The sequence below is a fragment of the Oncorhynchus gorbuscha genome, linkage group LG17 (assembly GCF_021184085.1).
Source record: "Oncorhynchus gorbuscha isolate QuinsamMale2020 ecotype Even-year linkage group LG17, OgorEven_v1.0, whole genome shotgun sequence".
NCBI lineage: Eukaryota > Metazoa > Chordata > Actinopteri > Salmoniformes > Salmonidae > Oncorhynchus > Oncorhynchus gorbuscha.
Window position 1 is genome coordinate 47,741,398 of NC_060189.1, and position 16,820 is coordinate 47,758,217.

The window sequence follows — 16,820 nt, forward strand, 5'->3', positions numbered from 1 at the left end:
AGGAAGATCCCTCCATACACTGTTGCAGATTAGGCATATGGTGAACATAAGGTGTTTTTGGGGTCCCTCGCAGCTAACCACTAGCATGATATTCCTTATGAATCATTCCTGAAGTAAGCATCTATATACAGCCTTATAAAGGGTTTATGAAGGCTGAAGTCAGCTATGTAGGCTTATAAAGGGTTTATGAAGCAGTCATTTTGCCTTACAGGTTGTACATCATTTAACATAGGCCCTCCTCGTGTATGGCTGACGGTGCAGCCGCACAGTGAAAGGTGTAGGGTCCGTCCCAAATGACCTACACAATGCATTATTGTGGGTCAGATGTAGTTCCCGAAAAAAGGGAATAGGGTGCCATTTTAGGACACACACATGGAGTAATGTGAAAACCTGCCAGGCCTCTCCCTTTGAAGAACTATTAAAGAGAAATCAATTTTATTGCTTTCCTGTAACAGACAATATGCCATAAAGATTTCCCTTTTACCACGTCACTCATTACAGAATAAAAAGGACCAAGGCACGACGATGGGAGAATCAAATTGCTTTCCGTATTCGTAATTACTTTTTTTTCACCACAAATTGATCAAGTTTGAACCAATAACAAAAACAGATGACTGGCGACAAGTAATTCTATCCGGGCAACGCAAAATGGTCTCTAGACTGGATAGGTTGCTTCCCAAATGGCTTACTATTCCCTACATACAGTAGTGCACTACTTTTGACTAGGGCATTATATAGAGAATAGGGTGCCATTGGAGACGCATCATAAACTTAGCTCAAAATATGATGTTGAGTCCAGATAGGAGAATTGGATGGTGGAGATGCTTGAGGAGTTTTATAGCTTGTTGTTTTATTTCAAAGACAAGCTCATATACACAGACCGACACTGAAGTCCCTCTGAACATCCAATAAATGTTTTAATCAGTGCTAGAAATACACTAGTCATATCTCAGGCTTTTGTCGTCTACATAGACAACACACATCCTAATTGACTCTAATGTAACTATGTGAGAGTCAACTAAGTCTAATTGATTCTTATGTGACTATGTGAGAGTCAACTAAGTCTAAATGATTCTTATGTGACTATGTGAGAGTCAACTAAGTTTTAGCTCCTGCAATGCACTACTTTCCTGGACACACTAACACATGTCCTCACCTATTGTAATTATTCACTTTGAAACACAACAAAGGCAGCACCAGACCCTCAGACGCCCCTCAGTCTCTTTGAAGTAAACTCAGCAAGGCCAAACTAGCAATTCCACACACACACACACACACACATGCAAGCCCACACCCGCGCACCCACACTGAGCACACTCAAATTGAACCATCCCCTTCTAAGAACATGGGGGCAATTCTCACAGAGCTTGAAGCCAGCCACCCATTCGCCCCTTTGGAAAAATGTTGTTGGGTTTCTCAAATGATGGGAAATCTGTAAAGCGCACATGCAGTCTCTCCTCGCATGGCATTTCGTCTCAGCGGCAGAGGCAGACGATTCATGATTCATATTCTGAAGACAGGAAGGGAGCATAAAAAGGCTCCATTACTTACAGCTGTACTGACATCCTCTTGGCTGGCCTTGCAGGGATTAAAGGAGCAATCTGGGATATTCCCGATATCGCGCTTCCCAAATGCAAAACAATTTTAAGGTTGTAAATGTATTTGAGAAGAGATACTGTTTATACTTAGATTTCTGGAAAGCCTACAAGTAAATGAAGAACATTTAGTGGTTAAATCGTATTAACAAGATGAGAGAAAAACAGAATTACTGTTGGGTTTTTAAATTCTAAACCAAGAGCATGAAATTACATATGGCAAGCTGTGTTCTAAGGATTGGATTTTGGACAAGATCTCGGGTTTTCTGTCTTTTGGTAATAGAATGATATGGTCTGACAAGCAAATGTGCTGTCATTCAGTCAGAGTGTGACAAACGTCATGACACTTCAACAGCATCACAAGCAAATTGGTATTATTGTGTCATAATAAGCTACATACACAAGATAAACGCTACAGATAAGAATCCATTCAACTGCTGTTCCCACTACATCCTGTAGCCCTTGCCTTTTTGGTGCATGTGTGTGTGAGTGTATAAGAGTCCTGCATTGGGTCGGGTACCCAATCAGCTAGCGGGTGCAATGAAAACCTTCCTTCAACCCGTGGGTCAGTTTGCCGTTCAGAACAATTATAATGCGGGTCAGATTGTTTTTTAAATGAAGATGATTGCAAAATTAAAGCATGTTAATTTCTTCTCTTCTCTCTGCTGCACTGCATGCAGCTGTAGGCAGCCCACTCACTGTTGCATTGGGTTGCCTAGCAGTAAACAAACACGCAGTGCCCGTGCCTCTGCCCCATAGTCCCTCATGATGTGACATTCACTGCATCCATATGGGTGGTACTGGGGAACGGATGTAAAAATCTCCAAAAATCAAATTAGCCCTAAGGTTGCCTTGTTAAATCTTGTTCATTCTCTTAATTCAATATGACTGAATGTCTGATCCAACATACTTTGGTGATATAGTTATCAACCTACGGCATATCCTTTAAAAATAAATATGTTTGTGTTCAAGGGGTGCTAATAGCATGTGTAACAGGGTTGGTTATGTTTCCTCTTGCCTGTAAAGAAAGGTGTATTTAATGTTCAAGCATTCTTATTGGTTGGTTCAACTCTGATGACAATAAGCTGTGTTGTGATCAAAATATAAAATAGTAAAATAGCTAGCATAGCTAAGCCATCGCTAGCATTCAGTGGTTGAAGTTGAAGTAACTTTTGAGAGTAATGGAGTTGTCTGGTGACTATGACATGAATTTACACTAAATATATAACCGCAGCCTTTCTCAATAGGTGGTTGTAGAATTTAGAGGATATTTGCTGGATTTTCATAATTAGATGGTATCGGTCAAATTATGCTCTGCATGCATTATTTGGTGTTTTACGTTGTACACAGAGGATTGTTTTGCAGAATTCTGAATGCAGAGTCTCAATTTGGTGTTAGTCCCATTTTGTGAATTCTTGGTTGGTGAGCAGACCCCAGACCCACAGCCATAAAGGGCAATGGGTTCTATTACTGATTCAATCAATTTTTGCCAGTTCATAATTGGTATGTCAAATTTTATGTTCCTTTTGATGGCATAGAAGGCCCTTCTTGCCTTGTCTCTCAGATCGTTCACAGTGTTGTGGAAGGTACCTGTGGCGCTGATGTTTAGGCCAAGGTATGTATCGTTTTTTTGTGTGCTGTAGGGCAATGGTGTCGAGATGGAATTTGTATTTGTAATCCTGGTGATTGGACCATTTACTGTCAGGGCCCAGGTCTGGCAGAATCTGTGCAGAAGATCTAGGCGCTGCTGTAGGCCTTCCTTGGTTGGTGACAGAAGCACCAGATCATCAGCAAACAGTAGACATTTGACTTCAGATTCTAGTAGGGCGAGGCCTGGTGTTGCGGACTGCTCTAGCGCCCTCTCCAATTTGTTGATATATACACTGCTCAAAAAAATAAAGGGAACACTTAAACAACACAATGTAACTCCAAGTCAATCACACTTCTGTGAAATCAAACTGTCCACTTAGGAAGCAACACTGATTGACAGTAAATTTCACATGCTGTTGTGCAAATGGAATAGACAACAGGTGGAAATTATAGGCAATTAGCAAGACACCCCCAATAAAGGAGTGGTTCTGCAGGTGGTGACCACAGACCACTTCTCAGTTCCTATGCTTCTTGGCTGATGTTTTGGTCACTTTTGAATTCTGGCGGTGCTTTCACTCTAGTGGTAGCATGAGACGGAGTCTACAACTCACACAAGTGGCTCAGGTAGTGCAGCTCATCCAGGATGGAACATCAATGCGGTTTGCTGTGTCTGTCAGCGTAGTGTCCAGAGCATGGAGGCGCTACCAGGAGACAGGCCAGTACATCAGGAGATGTGGAGGAGGCCGTAGGAGGGCAACAACCCAGCAACAGGACCGCTACCTCCGCCTTTGTGCAAGGAGGAGCAGGAGGAGCACTGCCAGAGCCCTGCAAAATGACCTCCAGCAGGCCACAAATGTGCATGTGTCTGCTCAAACGGGCAGAAACAGACTCCATGAGGGTGGTATGAGGGCCCAACGTCCACAGGTGGGGGTTGTGCTTACAGCCCAACACCGTGCAGGACGTTTGGCATTTTCCAGAGAACATCATGATTGGCAAATTTGCCACTGGCGCTCTGTGCTCTTCACAGATGAAAGCATGTTCACACTGAGCACATGTGACAGATGTGACAGAGTCTGGAGACGCCGTGGAGAACGTTCTGCTGCCTGCAACATCCTCCAGCATGACCGGTTTGGCGGTGGGTCAGTCATGGTGTGGGGTGGCATTTCTTTGGGGAGCCGCACAGCCCTCCATGTGCTCGCCAGAGGTAGCCTGATTGCCATTAGGTACCGAGATGAGATCCTCAGACCCCTTGTGAGACCATATGCTGGTGCGGTTGGCCCTGGGTTCCTCCTAATGCAATATAATGCTAGACCTCATGTGGCTGGAGTGTGTCAGCAGTTCCTGCAAGAGGAAGGCATTGATTCTATGGACGGGCCCGCCCATTCCCCAGACCTGAATCCAATTGAGCACATCTGGGACATCATGTCTCGCTCCATCCACCAACTCCACATTGCACCACAGACTGTCCAGGAGTTGGTGGATGCTTTAGTCCAGGTCTGGGAGGAGATCCCTCAGGAGACCATCCGCCACCTCATCAGGAGCATGCCCAGGCGTTGTAGGGAGGTGATACAGGCATGTGGAGGCCACACACACTACTGAGCCTCATTTAGACTTGTTTTAAGGACATTACATCAAAGTTGGATCAGCCTGTAGTGTGGTTTTCCACTTCAATTTTGAGTGTGACTCCAAATCCAGACCTCCATGGGTTGATACATTTGATTTCCATTGATCATTTTTGTGTGATTTTGTTGTCAGCACATTCAACTATGTAAAGAAAAAAAGTATTTACCAAGAAAATTTCATTCATTCAGATGTAGGATGTCTTATTTTAGTGTTCCCTTTATTTTTTTGAGCAGTGTATGTTGAAGAGGGTGAGGCTTAAGCTGCAACCCTGTATCACCCCACGGCCCTGTGGGAAGAAATGTGTGTTTTTTGCCAATCTTAACTGCACACTTCTTGTTTGTTTACATGGATTTTATAATGTCGTATGTTTTTCCCCCAACAACACTTTCCAACAATTTGTATAGCAGACCCTCATGCCAAATTGAGTCAAAGGCTTTTTTTATCAACAAAGTATGAGAAGACTTTGCCTTTGTTTTGGTGTGTTTGTTTGTCAATTAGGGTGTGCAGGGTGTCTGTCGTACAATAATTTGGTAAAAAGCCCATTTGACATTTGCTCAGTACATTGTTTTCACTGAGAAAATGTACGAGTCTGCTGTTAACGATAAATCAGAGGGTTTTCCCAAGATTGCTGTTGACACATATCCCATGGTAGTTATTGGGGTCAAATTTGTCTCCACTTTTGTGGACTGGGGTTATCAGTCCTTGGTTCCAAATATTGGGGAAGATGCCAGAGATAAGGATGATGTTAAAGAGTTTAAGTATAGCCAACTGGAATTTGTTTTCTGTATATTTTATCATTTCATTGAGGATAGAGGGGTTTTATTTTGTCCTGTAGTTCATTCAAGGTAATTGGATAATCCATTGGGTTTTGGTAGTCTTTAATAGTTGATTCAAATATTTTTATTTGATCATCTATATGTTTTTGATGTTTGTTCTTTGTTATAGAGCCAAAAAGATTGGAGAAGTGGTTTACCTATACATCTCCATTTTGAATAGATACTTCTTTGTGTTGTTTGTTTAGTGTTTTCCAATTTTCCCAGATGTGGTTAGAGTTTAGGGATTATTCAATTACATTGAGCTGATGTCTGACGTGCTGTTTCTTCTTTTTCCATAGTGTATTTCTGTAGTGTTCTAGTGATTCACCATAGTGAAGGCATAGACTCTGTAACGGTCATCGGTGGAAGAAGGTGAGGACCAATGCGCAGCGTGGTAAGTGAACTTATTTTTAACAAAACAATAGAACACTGAACAAAAACAACAAAGTGAACAAACGAAACCGAAACAGTTCTGTCTGGTGCAGATACAAACACTCAACAGAAAACAATCACCTACGAAACACAGGAGGAAAAAGGCTACCTAAGTATGATTCTCAATCAGAGACAACTAACGACACCTGCCTCTGATTGAGAACCATACCAGGCCAAACACAAAATACAACATAGAAAAACGAACATAGACAACCCACCCAACTCACGCCCTGACCATACTAAAACAAAGACATAACAAAGGAACTAAGGTCAGAACGTGACAGTATCCCCCCCAAATGTGCGGACTCTGGCCACAAAACCTGAACCTATAGGGGAGGGTCTGGGTGGGTGTCTGTCCGCAGTGGCGGCTCTGGCGCGGGACGTGGACCCCACTCCATTATAGTCTTTACCCGCTTCTTAACCCGCCTCTGTGGCGCCGTTCGAACGGGACCCTCGCCGCCGACCTCGGACTGCGGACCCTAGAAACTTGTCCCGAATGGACGGGAGATTCCGGCAGCACCGGACAGGCGGGAGACCCCGGCAGCGCCTGAGTGAAGGGCGACTCCGGCAGCACCGGACCGGCGGGAGACTCCGGCAGGCGATTCTGGCAGCTCCTGACTGACGGGATGCTCTGGCAGCTCAGGACAGACGGGCGGCTCTGGCAGCTCAGGACAGACAGGCGGCTCTGGCAGCTCAGGACAGATGGGCGGCTCTGGTAGTTCAGGACAGACGGGAGACTCTGACAGTTCAGGACAGACGGGAGACTCTGGCAGCTCAGGACAGACGGGAGCACCTGGAGGAAGGAGACAGAGAGACAGCCTGGTGCGTGGGGCTGCCACCGGCCTGATGCGTAGAGGAGGAACCGGATAGACCGGACCGTGGAGGCGCACTGGAGGTCTCGAGCACCGAGCCTGCACAACCCTACCTGGCTGGATACTCCCCGTCGCCAGGCCAGTGCGGCGAGGTGGAACAGACCGCACTGGGCTGTGCTGGCGAACCGGGGACACCGTGCGTAGGGCTAGTGCCATGTACCCCAGCCCAAGGAGACGCACTAGAGACCAGATGCGCTGAGTCGGCTTCATGGCACCTGGCTCAATGCCCACTCTAGCCCGGCCGATACGAGGCGCTGCAATGTATCGCACCGGGCTATGACTGCGCACTGGGGACACAGTGCGCCTCACGGCATAACTACCTAAGTATGATTCTCAATCAGAGACAACTAACAACACCTGCATCAGATTGAGAACCATACCAGGCCAAACATAAAACACAACATAGAAAAACGAACATAGACAACCCACCCAACTCACGCCCTGACCATACTAAAACAAAGACATAACAAAAGAAGGTCAGAACATGACAGACTCAGGTTTTCTGGGTCTCTATGTTTTTTGTTGTACAGGTTTCTCAATATCTTTCTTAAGTTTTGCATTCTTCATCAAACCATTTGTCATTGTTCATTTTCTTCGGTTTTCTTTTTGAAATGTGTGGATTTGATAGGGAAGCTGAGAGGTCAAATATACTGTTTAGATTTTCTACTGCCAAGTTTACACCTTCACTATTACAGTGGAACGTTTTGTCCAGGAAGTTGTCTAAAAGGGATTGAATTTGATGTTGCCTAATTGTTTTTTTGGTAGGTTTCCACACTACATTCCTTCCACCTATAGCATTTCTTAATATTACTCAGTTCCTTTGGCTTTGATGTCTCATGATTGAGTATTACTCTGTTCAAGTAGACTGTGATTTTGCTGTGATCTGATAGGGGTGTCAGTGGGCTGACTGATCGCTCTGAGAGACTCTGGGTTGAGGTCAGTGATAAAATAGTCTACTGCCAACAGATGAGCAATAGGTGTACCTACCATAGGAGTCCCCTCGAAGCTTCCCATTGACTATGTACATACCCAGCGTGCGACAGAGCTACAGGAGTTGTGACCCGTTTTTGTTGGTTGTCATAGAGTTGTGCCTCTCTCGCTCTCTCTCTATATATACTATCTTTCCTCTCTCCTATACACTTTCTCTTCATTAGGCTAACCCTTAATGCAGATACTATGTTATACTGCAAGACACATGATCCAGCAGTCACCTATACATGGAAAAAAGGACAATAGTGAGTGATTGACAGACACAGTACAGCTCTAATGTGAGCATATGCTGGCCTTTGTGTGTCTGTGCAGTCAGTAGTGAATAAGGGCTTCTGACACAATATTTCCTTGGGGGTGCTGAATATATCAACATTTAAAAAAAGATAGCATAGTCAGGGTTAAAAAAGGAAGAGAAAAAATATACTGTCGTAAACAATGGAGAAGTTAATGCACAAAGACACTAGGGCCTGCACACTGAGAGCTGAGTAGGTACTGGGGGGCCACACTGGACCCTGATCTATAGTGTGTGTGTGTGCCTGCCACTGTGTGTGTGTGTGTGTGTGTGTGTGTGTGTGTGTGTGTGTGTGTGTGTGTGTGTGTGTGTGTGTGTGTGTGTGTGTGTGTGTGTGTGTGTGTGTGTGTGTGTGTGTGTGTGTGTGTGTGTGTGTGTGTGTGTGTGTGTGTGTGTGTGTGTGAGTCTGCGGCAGTCATTGCATATGTGTGTGTCTAGAGACAGTGCCGCTGCAGCAGGCAGGATGGACAATGGGAGAGGGTGTGGGGCGGGTAGACAACACTGCCTGCCTCTGAGCCCTACAGGGAGATTTGCCTCAGATGGAATCAAAAGAACAACAAGGCGTTCCTAGGTACAGGGCAGATAAAGGGAACAGCAGAAAGAGAGAGAGAAAAGGGAGGGAGATGCCAATATAGCCCTTTGAATTGAATTGAGAGTGAGAGAGGAGGGGTAGAGAGAGAGAGAGAGAGAGGGGGTAGAGATGCTCAGCAAAGTGACTGAGCCTCACAGGGATTAGCATAGTGAGAAAGTGTCCCCCCAAACGGAATCCCATTTCCTATATAGCTCTGTAGGCCCTGGTGAAAAGTAGCTGACGTACAACTTGAGATTCAGACTTATGCTGAATGATTGTCCTGTGAATGCTGTTTGTGAGACATCAGAAAGAACAAGTGACTGTGACCAAGCTCTACTTAGCCTTCTGTAAATCATAGAAAGGCCTTGTTTACTTTCTAGGCCTAGATCTAGCCAGCAAGGTTTAGTCACGAAAGTCTGCTTTTAAAGGATTATCTATTACCTATTTGTATTCCTATAGTAGGTGAATGACAGACAGGCACTGGAGAGAGAAAGAGAGAGAGCAAGTGAGTGAGTGAGATTGAATGTGTCAATTAATCTAGTATTCCACGGATACATGGAAGAGAGGGCTTGTATTAAGAAAGAGTCCTTACTGTATTAGTTTAAACTAATTAGCCCCTGGTGGGCCTTCAGATCCTAGAGATACAACATAGTAGTGTTGTATTTTATTCTGTGCTTCAACTTCTCCCACACATCACACAGGTCAGTACTGGGCCATTCTGGTCCTAAAAAGGATTGGTAGTGACCGTGGGATAAATCCCAAATGGCACCCTTTTCCCTATGTAATGCACTAATCAAACATAGTGCACTGTTTAGGGAATAGGGGGCTATTTAGATTTAGGCATCGCCATGGCAGGTGAAGTAATGGGAGCAAAAATAATATGCATGATAACTTCTCCATCTCCCATTCTCTATTTCTCACTCCCTCAATCTTCCTCTCTCTACAACACAAATGGATAAGGTTACATGGACAAGGGGGACCTGATCCAAGATCAGCACTCCTACTGTGACATGCTTGACACAAACGGACAGGGTAATGTCTATAGGCTAGGCTATACTGTAGCAGCTTAATTCAAATGTGCAGTCTATCCTCTGTGTAGCTAAAAGAATAGAATAGAATATAACTTTTGGTTAAAATGGAAATGTGTATCTGGCGGTGTTGGGAAAGGCAGAACACACACACACACACACACACACACACACACACACACACACACACACACACACACACACACACACACACACACACACACACACACACACACACACACACACACACACACACACACACACACACACACACACACACACACACACACACACAACAGTTAAGAGGCACAGGGTCAGCAGCAGCAATTGTGGGGGGTTAAGTGACTTTCTCAAGGGCACAACGGCAGGAGATGGTAATTGGGATCAGAGACCAGCAGCCTTCCAGCTGCCAGTTCAGTTCCATTCTCATTTTTGTGTTGCCCGGCCCGGGGCTTGACCTTCCGGCTGCTGGTCTGCCTCTCTAACCTCTAGGCGCCTGTTGTTCTCCAAAAGAGATCCCCTTCAAAGAGGAAAGAGTTTCCTGTTTCCACCACAAATAGAAACACAAGGAAATACAGATGGTGCACCTTCAGGACTGAGAGCCCGGTCCTGTATAGAAAAAAAGCTGCTGTGGATGGTGACGAGTAGCCCATTTATGATGCATGGTAGACTACTAGACCTAGAACAATAGTTAAAAGACATCACACAGGCAGGAGAAAGCCAACGCCGTCCATTCTGATCACTTCTCTTTCATCTCCTTGCCTTTGGAGTACATCAAAATGACCACAATCCCACCACACCAAAAGGAAGAGGGGGCTCCTCGATACCGGGCCATGCGAAGCCTAAAGAAGACGCTGTCAAATCAGACCTCAAAAAGGCTGATAGATGAGGCAAAGCTAAGGATTGATAGTCCATTTCCATAATACAGACGAGCTGATACGCTAGAAGCCTAAGACCCTGTCACATCTATGGCTCCATGCTCCTACCGAGAGGCCATACCATGCTAGACAACATTAGGAGTCAGACAAGTCACTAAGATCCATACTAGTGCCACTAAAATGCACGCCCAATGCTAGGTTCATACTGGATATCAGAACACAGCCAGTGGGTTTTGACAGAAATATTGCCATTTGATAACCTAGAACATACTAAGGACAGCCGATCACCCTGCTAGTCTGACTGGGTACCTTATGCGTTATAAAATGCACAACTAGTAGTAAGTACCCGTCTGCTACCGGGCCCTGGTAAAAAGTAGTGCACTATAAAGGGAATAGAGTGCCATTTGGGACTTGGCCATCATCTCAGAATAGATTCTGTAGATGGAAAGCGATAGAGAAAATCCTGTAGTCACTTGAGGGAGGGGAGAAGGTGCCAAGGTGAAAGGTGTGCACTTGAAACGGATCAAGAACCCTGAACATCAAAGTGGATAACTAAGTTGTGGTTGAGAACCAGCTATCATCACCCACCGACTGCACTGTCAGTGAGTGAACGAACCAAGGGGGTTAATCTGTGTCAGTCGAGGCCCACTCACAATTTATAGGACCTCCACGAACGGCAAAGAACCCATTAACAGTTGAATCTGGTCAAGATCAATATCTCTACTTGGAGGATAGGGGCAACATCATCTTCCTTGGAAGTCTGCGAGGGGAATGAATAAGAAATGTTAAATGAAAAGGTCTTAAAAGAGCCTTTAAAATGCCCTGCAGCAAGTCTGCCCTGAGAAATAAGCCTTGTCTGCTGGACAATGATGAACAAAGGTGTCTTACCACTCAGAGTTTGCTTGCTAAAATAACTCCTCGATCTTGTAGTCCATTAGCTAACTCCCTCACGCCCCTGTGCCTTTTTTAATTGAGCCGATAACAACTTTATCACAGGTAATGTTACCTCTTAACAACATTGGTTCGCTCTTTCCATGCTTTGGTGATTTAAAAGATTTCCCAATGGCCAATTTATCAACTGGAGACTCAAAACGAATTAATATGGCTAATTATGGTAAAACACAATAAAGGGCTCATTCCCTAATTACATAGTTACAATGTTCTTAATTAAAGTACGAAGTACTTAACTGTACTAAACAACAGTATGCTAGTTTTTAACTACCCTGTGAAGAACATGATTGAGTGCTTTTTTTCCAACATGGCGTCTGCCTAGGAGGCTAACTAGAGGGAAAACTAACACGGCAGCTGCACGTCTAGCACTTTGTGACATCGGCTGATGTAAAAAGGGCTTTATAAATACATTTGAGTGATTGATACTAAGCAACCGAGTCTATGGAGACTCTGTTGGGTGTGGTCTTTGGCTGTTTGAAAGCTGGAGAGAATGCAGCTAAGTGCAATGCGCTCACTCTCTAGGAGCAGTGCACTGACTGCTGGCTGCTGAAACGAAACTTCCCACCATATCACTGGATCACCAGACCACCTCGGTTCAACTAACATTTGTTTTCTTGTAAATACTTTGAGCGTTTGATTGAGCCTGCCTTGAGTGCCAGACGGGCGAGATTTGGGACTCTTTTCCATTGGTTTCAGTGCACCAGTCAAGCTCAATCAAGCCCAGCTAAAGTATTTGAACTCCTACGATTACTATTTGAACCCGGGTTTGCAGGGCATCTCTATGGGGTCACCCATGTAGTCACTACTTTGGGCAGCTAAACAAGCAACATGTCTGAACTGAATAAAAGTCGTTGTCAGGGTTATTGTGACTTTTAAATGCATCATCATCCAAAATGTCCAACTGTTTTCAGAGGGCCTGAATCACATGTAATAGTACTCCTACAGAGTATTACAACAAATACTGAGTTATGTCTCATACATCTAATGTCTCCATCAAAGACAAATGTGAGGACAAAACATTGTCACTCTGACGAGGAGGAGTAGTAGGAAGGATCGGAGGACCAATGCGCAGCGTGGCAAGTGTTCGTGATATTTATTATAACTCAGAACACTAAAGAACAAAACAATAAAGCAACATCGAACAAAACGAAACAGTCCTATACGGTGAATACACAAAACACAGAACAGAAAATAATCACCCACAACTCAAAGGTGAAACCAGGCTAACTAAGTATGGTTCTCAATCAGGGACAACGATTGACAGCTGCCTCTGATTGAGAACCATACCAGGCCAAACACAGAAATCCCAAATTATAGAAAAAAGAACAGACTGCCCACCCCAACTCACGGCCTGACCATACTATAACAAAGACAAAACAAAGGAACTAAGGTCAGAACGTGACACTATCAATGGAAATATTTGACCAATCTTCCATGAAAACAACCAAGGGATCAAAGTTGTCAGTGCAATAACCTTCAACGTTGTATTATATACATGGCAACATTACTCATTGTGGTCAAGAATTATCATCGATGTGGCACAAGTCAGTCTTGATCCATCCTATAGCCTTTAGGTATTTTCACATAAGATGACCAACCCTAAGTCATCCTATGGTGTGTGTTTTTCTCACCTTAGCATAGATAGGCCATTCCCCAAAGCAGAGCCTCAAAACCTTGAAACCTTACTCCTTTGGAGTGACAGACTGAATGCAGGCAGTGGAGAAACCTCTACCTGGGTTTTGTTCATTAGAGCACACAAAGGAACATGTTTAGCAGCGGAAAAGGAAAATGTGTTTCTATTCGGACAAATCCTTGTAGTCCCTCTCTGTATCAGTCTGTTTGCTTCCGTTTGGTGCCTAATTCACAAAACCTTAGTTCAACCTGCATTTCTGTCATTTACATTTACATTTTAGTCATTTAGCAGACGCTCTTATCCAGAGCGACTTACAAATTGGTGCATTCACCTTATGACATCGAGTGGAACAGTCACCTTACAATAGTGCATCTAAATCTTAAAGGGGGGGGTGAGAGGGATTACTTATCCTATCCTAGGTATTCCTTAAAGAGGTGGGGTTTCAGGTGTCTCCGGAAGGTGGTGATTGACTGTCCCAGGCTACAGGGCTTCTATGGCTACCATGAAGCCTTCCAGTTGTAGGTGTCCTGCCAATATGGCCCCCACCCCTGTCTCCCTGGAGACCAGTCACAAAATGCACTCCTATTGAACTGTTATTGATTGTGTATCTAGGACCTATAGCCTATAACAGCTCTCCAGAGTTCCAGGACAACACAACAAGGAACTAGTAAGACTGCAGCCCTATAACTCGACCCAAACACCTAAGACTGTGTCTCAAATGGTACCATATTCCTTACACAGTCCACAAACACACACACACGACTGAAGAAAACAATTGTGAAGAAAACACAGAGTGAGCCATATATGCTCTCTGTGAGTGTCCTCCCTGCATGTCTGGGCACCAATCAAAAGTTCAAGTTCTAAATGCGGCCACTCCGTGACCCCTGGAGCTCTCTGAGATGCCAGGCTCAGCTCCGGTTACAGGAACAGAATGTGTGTGTGTGTGTTATCCACAAACCACACACCGAATCATAACCCAGACATTACTGTATGGGACTATAATTCAATAAACATGCACAGATACATGGGTCTACACACACTTTGCTTTTGAGCAGTCAGCCATTCACCACTACAGGCTTATTATTGGACAGGCACTGCTTCTTGCCCGGAGGAATGAGGTTGTGCACAAACAAAGCCAAGGGCCTATTTTAGTATTGGGGTGTTTTTAGAACAATTACAAACGTGTTTACCATCTAACTGTAGATAAAGAATAGTACTACAGCACTGCATTTTGTATTGTATGCGCTTTGGCGCTCACATGCTACGAACGCTTTCATTGAAAAGCTTTCAACACCGTTTTATGTTAGGTGCTGAGGCAAAAACAAGACTTGCAGTCGGCTGCTTACCTGAGTCACGGACTTCATTCTCTAACCGAGTGTCAATAATTCAACAAAAAAATAAAAGCAAATATGGGAAAAATGTGTTTGTTTAAAAAAACGACAACTGTGCACTACACTACTAACTTTTAAACCTGCCTGGTAGCCCAGCTGAAAACAGCCAAGTAACGTTAACTCATTCAAAATGATTCTGCGAGAAATGTTGAACAGCACCACTGTTGTGGTATTAAAAATAGAGGATTAAATTAAGCCACACATCATTTATATTAAGATATCTGTGCCTGCCCCTTATGTGACATATTCAGACAACGAGTTGCCTAATAGTACAGCATAACCGAGACAAAGAATAACGGATGCATTATCCGGATGGGTAGGGACGAAAATATAGGATGCGCTCCAGCCTGAAAGATTCAGATTGGAAAAGGAATAACTAAAAAAAAAACGAGTAATTCCATCATTTCAGCTACCAGTCAACACAAAGCCAATCGGGGCTACACGAACCCATGTTGTATTCCGACGGAAGACCCATTATTCCCGAGATGAAAACACAGCCAACGTCTGTGTGGTAGCTTAGCTGCTATCAAGCTAACGTGCTACACCAGCCAGGTCTCGCGACTCGCCCGACAAGAGGCTCCTGCTGACAGCGCGCGTGCAGGCTTCACCACTGCTTGTTGGAGGGTACCGTACCCACTTGGAAAACGTTTCAGCTATCATTAATTACCCAGCAATGCCGGGGGGAAAATAACCATACATATCATAGAGGCATTAAACGTGCATCCCCTTTCCTTTAAAAAGGATGCATTATAATTAGAATGTTCATTGAAATAGAGAAATTGACTAGGACGCGTCAACCTCGCCTTGCTTACGTTACCGTGTAGCGTCTGACCCAGCCGCGAGACCGCGTTACGATATTGCTCGGAAAAACCCTGGCTAGTGTGGCTGTCTTTCAAAGCTTACCTGGTTTGATGACAGCTCTTGTATCTCAACAAAAAAATGATGTATAATGTGTTGTTTTACTGTGTATTCCTAAAATATACTGCTTTCTCGGTCTCGTTCCTTCGGTTGAATCGCCTAAATCCGTGCGCTTTCCCTTCAGAATAGTGCTGAATCTGAACGGGTGCACGGCACGCGCGGCTGTCGGTGTCTAGGAAATTCTGCCGCCGCTCCCTGCCAAATAATGACCACTCCCACCGCTGAAGCCAAAGCCACAGAGGAGGACAGGTGCTGATCGTGCGCTCTGTGCGCAGCTCCGTGGAATAGTGAGTGCGTTGCAATATAGTGAGTTGCGTGGCGCACATTCAAAAGGACTGTCAAATCAGCGGACTCGCTGTCGTGCGCATGCGCAGTATTTCGGTTGAGACCGCGTCCTGCTAGTAGCTTGACAGCGTATTTTTATGCGTGTAGTTGCCAAATTGTGACTCTGAAACGCTGGAAAATGGGACAAGTGGATGATGCGCATAGTCTACATGGACTGATAATGATTGTGGTTATGCCTGTATTTAAAAAATATATATATGGCTAGGGCGAGCTATAAACAAGGAGAAAGACTGGACATTAGTTAACAACTCAACCAAATGTAAATCAAATTTTGACGTTGAACTAACAGCTGTATCAGTGAGACTCAGATTTTTCACTTTAAAATGTATGTCAAACAAAAACAAATGACTGCAAAGTTAAACAAGCCATACCATATGCACAAGGACTAATTTTAACAATTTACACAAAAAATGTTTACAAAAACACATTTACTTTAAGAACGGTGCAGATGCAAAGTTTGGTAATGGCACAAACAGCACAAACCATTATTATGTTACCAAATTTTTCATCTGCACTATTCTTCACCGTGGAATTGCCCATCCCTCCAAATGTCTTTTGACAGTGATGCTCACATTTTCTACGAAATGTTTCATATGAGGCAGTAGTATAGAATGTCACCTTTTGTTTTAAGGTATTTGCATCCATATCTGTTTACCGTTTAGAAAGGAAAGCACTTTATGTATCTAGTCGTCGTCCCCACATGTGAAGAAGTCAAAAGTATTTGGACAATTAACTTATAGTGTATAAAAAACAGTCCAAAGTTTAGTATTTGGTCCCATATTTCTTGCAAGCAATGACTACATCAAGTTCATTGGATGCATTTGCAGTTTGTTTTGGTTGTCCAATAGTACTGTAACTGAATGGTGAGTGATGACTGGAGTCATTTTCTTTCTAAG

At 44.1% G+C, this 16,820-nt stretch overlaps 1 protein-coding gene across 2 annotated transcripts in view; it reads right to left on the bottom strand.

Annotated features, from left to right (window-relative positions):
• The window catches only part of LOC124001287 (catenin alpha-2), a 724,530-nt gene extending 708,689 nt beyond the window's left edge, over window positions 1–15,841 (bottom strand). The window contains exon 1 of one of the 2 annotated variants that reach the window (XM_046307950.1): window positions 15,565–15,841. The gene's annotated coding sequence lies outside the window, so the exon portion shown is untranslated. Of the gene's footprint in view, window positions 1–14,616; window positions 15,154–15,564 lie in introns of those variants that run through there. The other variant, XM_046307952.1, reaches the window with a different exon arrangement.
• Between the last annotated feature and the right edge of the window lie 979 nt (window positions 15,842–16,820).